Here is a 6162-nt window from a genome sequence, read left to right as displayed (position 1 = left end):
ATATTACTCAGCCTTAAAAAAGGAAATACTATCATTTGTGACAAAATGTACAAACCTGGAAGACATTATGCTAAGTGTAATAAGTCATTCACAAAAGAACAAATTCTGCTTGATTCCTCTTACATGTGGCATATAAAATAGTCAATGGTATAGTATACAATAGAATGATAATTGCCAGGGACTTGGGGGGGAGAGAGATTTGGGTAGTAGATGGGTGTAAAGTTTTAGTTATACAAGATGAGTAAGTTCCAGAGACCTGACATACAACATAGTGCCTGTGGTTAATAATAAGGTAATGTGTATTGAAAAATGTATTAGGAGAATGGATTTCATGTTAAGTGTTATCACACACACACACACACACACACACAAACCAGAAAACAAATAGACACACACAAACAATACTTTTGGAGGCAATGAATATGTTTACTGCCTGTATTGTGGTGATAGTAACTTGAATGTAGATGTTCAAAGTCACCAAACTGTATACATTGTTTTTTTTTTGTTTTCTTTCTTTTTTTTTTTTTGTATAGAAATATCTCAGAAATCTTGTGGGTTTGGTTCCAAACTGCTGTAATAAAGTTAATACAGTGAATCAAATTTCTTTTCATTTCCCAGTGCATATAAATCTGTGTTTATACCAGATTGTAGTCTATTCAGTGTGTAATAGCATTTTGTCTAAAAAATGTATATACTTAAATTCAAAAATATTTTATTGGTAAAAAATGCTACCATCATCTGAGCTTTCAGCCACAATCACTGATCACAAATCACCATAACAAATATACTAATAATGACAAAGTTTGAAACATTATAGGAATTATCAAAATGTGACACAGAAACACAAAGTAATTACTATTGGAAAAATGGCACCGATAGATTTTCTTAATGCAGGGTTGCCACAAACCTTCAATTTGGAATAAATGCAATATTTGCAAAGCACAAAAAAAGGAAAGCACAATAAAATGAGGTATGTCTGTATACCAATTATACATCAATAAAATTGGAAACATGTTTTTAAAAGACTGATGGTTGGTGTAACAGCTGGTATAACAGCTATACATGAATGACTTCATGTTTGGGAAACAGAAGCCTCTAACGTTTCAGGAGGGTTGACTACTGCATAAGGTGCTTTTATATTCCCCTGTGGGTCTCTAACACAGGACATATCAGTGAACAATATTATATCAGCATTGGCTTTCAGAATAATAGGAAAATCAGCAAGGTTTGCTATCTACCTCAATGACTGTAAGACAGTCATATTCAACCTATTTTATCAGAACCTTGCAATATAGTAGAAAGGTTTAAAAGGTTACACTTGCACAGAATAGCACTAGGATTAGATAATAATATTTGTTCATAGCTAATCAGGCAGCACACTGAGAGATGCATGAGTCTTAAGAACTTGTAAACTAATAACAGCATGAGATATCTATTAGTAAGTTAAGTGTCCCAAGGTCAAAGCCTGAGCTTTTCCAGTCGGGAGAGTGATTGCTACTATGCACTGATAACACCCTTGCACTCTCAGAGCAACAAAACCCAGTAACACAGAAGAGTAAGCAACATGCCTATAACCAGGGCCTAATTTTCTGAATAAGCACACTATTAGAACCACCCTTAATCTCATGACAGAAAACGTAAAAGGTTTTATCAAAGTTAAAACTAAGACAGATGAGGAAACAACTATTTTAAGACCGAAAGTGTTCTTCAGCTTATTTTGACTGTAATTTCAATACTTTATGTAACATCTCAGAGAGACTCAACCTTTTCATAAAAGGCAAGGTTCTATAACAACCCTCAAAATTGTTGGAGGTTTGTTTTGTGTGTGTATGTGTGGTACATTGTTTCATTGGTATATTAGGCTGAATTCAAGATACAACTATCTTCCATCTGTTTTCCAATAAAACATATCACAACTATTTGACTTCAGTTTGGGTATTGCAACTTATCCAAGAAGGCTTTAGTCCTGGGAGGCTAAGAAATTTGGTAAAGCTAAAGTATCTTTCTTACTAGCATGTAAGGTGTTAGGGGCTAAGAATAAATCAGTGTTGAATTAGGATGGAATCTTAAGGTGGACAAAAATTTTTAAGCTTTCTTATAAATGCCTAGAGAATACAGTAGGTGAATCTTTGAATCCCTGGGGAATCAATTGCCACAAAAATCAAAAGTTTCCATAAGAAAACTTAAGCAGGAACCTTGACTTCTTAGGTAAAAGTTAAAAAAAAAAAAAAAAAAGCTGAACATATCTATTACAGAAGAATACTTGACTCATCCATAGTGGGTAAGGAGTGGCAAGGTTGGGTACCACATGTGTTAGAGGAGTTATTTCTCTTAGATTATGTACAAATCTATAAACAAATTGACCTTCCTTGTAATTTTTTTTTCCTTTCTGACAGATAATATGGGAAAATTATAAGGTAAATGTCCTTTTTAAATTATGTCCTGTTTATATAATTTTCCTTTTTTTAACTTTTTTAATTTAAATTCAATTAGCCAATGTATAGTACATCATTAATTTTTGATATAATGTTCAATGATTCATTAGTTGCGTATAACACCCAGTGCTCATCACAGCATGTGCCCTCCTTAATGCCCATCACCCAGTTACCCCATTCCCCCACCCACCTCCCTTTTTGCAACCTTCAGTTTATTTCCCAGACTCAGGAGTCTCATATGGGTTGTCTCCTCTCTTATTTCTTCCCCTTCACTTTTCCCTCCCTTCCCCTATTGTCCTCTGCACTATTCCTTATGTTCCACATATGAGTGAAACCATATGATAACTGTCTTTCTCTGATTGACTTATTTCACTTAGCAAAATACCCTCCAGTTCCATCCATGTCAATGTAAATGGTAGATAGTCATCTTTTCTGATGGCTTAGTAATATTCCATTGTATATATGAACCACATCTTCTTTTCTGATTACTCGTTATATACATTTGAGCTAGAAATAGAGAACATGTTCTATATGTAGTCATTTTTTTTTCTTTATTGTAAGTTATAACAATGGAATCGATCCATTTTATTAAACTGCTATAATTTGTTCTGGAGGCCCATAAAGAGAGATCTATTTCCTATAATTTGGGTGTAACTTGTCAGCATTGGGTGAGACTGCCACTTTCCCATAGCCTCGTTTTGTTTCAGAAAGCACATATTTACCAACCTAGATGGCTGGCATCTCAGGTGCTCCAAAAACACCACATCCATGGTATGGAATATCATAGCCTGAAGTTTACACAACTAGACAGTAATTCCCTTCCTGACACATTATGAAGCACATTGGGAGACAAGGCATATTCTTCTATGGGGGGACAGACTTGCATGGAAACTTCAGAAGAGAAAGAACAGATAGATGATTGTCCCAAAACACCCACACCTTGGATGTTTTTCTGGGTTAGGCAAAAGAAGAAAGGTCAATAGAAATTGCAGAATCCATGGCTCCAGTATACAAACACACACACACACACACACACACACACACACACACAATAGGAAAAGATTAAGTTGGGGAGAATAAACAGATACGTAAATTTATCTTGTTCCCAGTTTTGAGGTTCCCTCATTTTTGCCTATTTCCCTCAATTTTGCCCATTAGTTTGCACCATTTGCCAATTTTTTCCCATTTGATTTCCTGGGGACAGGGAGTATCCTGTTGAGAAGGTGATAAAGATTCAGTGAGATTGTATCCCTTGCATTTTCGTCAGTCTCTTCCTTTTTCCAACATCTTTACTTTCCGATAGTGACTTACTGACTTTACATTACAGTTTGCCTTCTTGTTTGTTGGTGGCCGCAAATAAGGGGGCTTGTGATTTCTTATGAATTATTCACAATATTTTTTTGTGAATAATTACAGGTGGGCAGCTAAAATGGCATAACACAATAAAATTATGTCTTATATTCCTATATATTTTCCCAGAACTGGATTGCTGCCACCGATATCTGAGAAACTATCTGTCCTGGCCATCAACTTACTTTTTCTCCCACTTCTGTTGAATTCCTGGAAACAAATCCCATAATAATGGAGAGGTTCAATGGTCTATTACAATTTTCACATGGATTTATATATTTAAACTGAGAAAATGCCTCAGTGAAAATCAGTGGAGAAGTCATCTAGCTTCTGAATACAGTACTTAATTTCTCCCCACTCATCTGGTATAGAAATATTTCAAGGACTCCTGCCAGCAGCCCCTCATGTTGGGTTTCCAAGGTACAAAGAATAGCCTGAGTTGTTGCAGGAAGTGTATAGTTGGAATCCTGAGGACTTGTTACTCCCTGATGCGGGGGTTACCATTTTGCTTCCATGTGACCTTACCATTAGTCAAAGAAAGTGAACTGAAGGCAAAAATCCATGTAGCAGCCAGTATGCATCCCCCTGAATAGGGCTTTAGATTGAAACTGCCGAGCACCTCAGAAATTTTCGTGGGTATCTCCAGAGTAATTGAATTCTTAGAATAGCTTAGTTGGGGAAAAGGACATATGAACTTTTATCATTTTCTGTTCTTGCAGCAGTCTTGGATACATTCTAAAAAGCATTTGAGTTCCTGGAGTTACCAAAGAATAGGGCTGCTACACTGTATATTGAAATAAAAAAATAAGTTGGTTTCTATGGCACTGTATTTCAGTTCTAATTTTGCCATTTAGTAGCATAATTGTTTTATTCCAGTTTTTTTTTTCTAATTTACTAGGGCAACCACCATCTATTCTGATGCTTTCCTTCTGACACAGTGTCTTATCTAAATTTTCAATGACCACTTGTTCTTCCTTTATTATATCTGCTTCCATAACTATGTTTTCTTAGCCTAGAACTCTTCTACATCCCTTCCTAAGAATGGCACCTATGCTGGTGTCAGCATAATTTTTATGTTATCAAGTTTCCTTATGACCCAAGCCATGGCATTCTCATTATAGATCTTTTTGATCCTGCAAATTCTAACTAGAGTTGGCATTCTTAAACCCTTGTGGCAAAGTGGATTAGAGTTTGGGAAGATTCAGCAAAGTTAGTCTGGATAGTTGTCGTGTGTCCCCAGTGTAGAATGTCAGAAAGTACTCTTCTTCAGTAGTCTTTATTTAAGAGGACAGGAGTAGGAGAGTAGTCAAAATTGAAAACTGTATCTCTTGGGAACTACTCCTAAACAGTAAATAATATACCAAGAAGCTTCTAATTTTATTGATTGTTACATCCACAGGCAAATAAATGTCTGACTCTCAAACCTTTGTCCACAATTGTCAGGAGACTTAAATATTCATAGTCCAAAAATGACCCATAAATACAATACATTGAAAACATGAAGTAATATAATGGTTGACTTTGTCTACTTGGGCATTTAGACCCAAGCAAATGTTGCACTATAGAAATGCCAAATGAATCATAAAACTCTCTCAACTTTCAGTTAAAGCAAGCTCAGGTGAAAAATGAAATTCTTCTGTTGAAGATCCCATCATATACATGACCCTGGGAGAAAAGGAAGCCATAATGATAGTCATGTTGTTTGAAAGAATGAACCTAAATGCCCTAGAGGTAAGTCTTCACTGATTTAAAAATCAATTAGGAATTTTTCAGCTACCAAAGGTAGTTAACTAGCCCTAATTCACGTAATGGTGCATATCATGCCAGTCAGATGACTGCAATACACAATATAAGAAAGAAACGAAGTATAATTTCCCAAAAAACATGAGAATGAAGCACCCAAATCCAGTTAATATAGGAGTATTTCTCACTTGGAAGGAGGCAGGAAGGGGTGGATGAACAACTTCACACAGATTTATTATCTGAAGCCCATCATTAGAATGTCTACTCTAGGAAACCTAAGAACCCCTTCCTCCACTTCACAATCTAGGATTATCATTTCTGATGGCCCCCAATGTAATTCTAGTGAGCATGGTTTTTATGTTATCACACCTCCTCAAGACATCATCATTTGCTCAAATTGTGGCACCCCCTCTACCTACAACTTCTTTGTCCTGAAAACTCTTACTATGGATGGCACTCTTAACCTCTGGTCCCAAGTGAACTAGATATATGAAAAATTCAGTGCAGGGCAACTGGGTAGTTAATGGTGCCCCAGGGAAAGTGAGCTAAATGGTTCTGTTCTCCATTTGTTTTTGTCTATGCAGACAGTGTTGGGACAGTAGTCAAAGATGAAAAATATATATATCATATCTGC

At 36.0% G+C, this 6162-nt stretch overlaps 1 non-coding gene across 1 annotated transcript; it reads right to left on the bottom strand.

The window, feature by feature from the left end:
- Nucleotides 1-5852: 5852 nt before the first annotated feature.
- LOC118525586 (small nucleolar RNA SNORD115) lies at nt 5853-5932 on the bottom strand. The gene has a single exon (XR_004912243.1). It is a non-coding gene; the product is annotated as a small nucleolar RNA SNORD115 (small nucleolar RNA).
- Between the last annotated feature and the right edge of the window lie 230 nt (nt 5933-6162).

The sequence above is a fragment of the Halichoerus grypus genome, chromosome 8 (assembly GCF_964656455.1).
Source record: "Halichoerus grypus chromosome 8, mHalGry1.hap1.1, whole genome shotgun sequence".
NCBI classification, from domain to species: domain Eukaryota; kingdom Metazoa; phylum Chordata; class Mammalia; order Carnivora; family Phocidae; genus Halichoerus; species Halichoerus grypus.
Note: the sequence above shows the minus strand (reverse complement) of the source record. Positions and strands in the feature narration are given on the sequence as shown.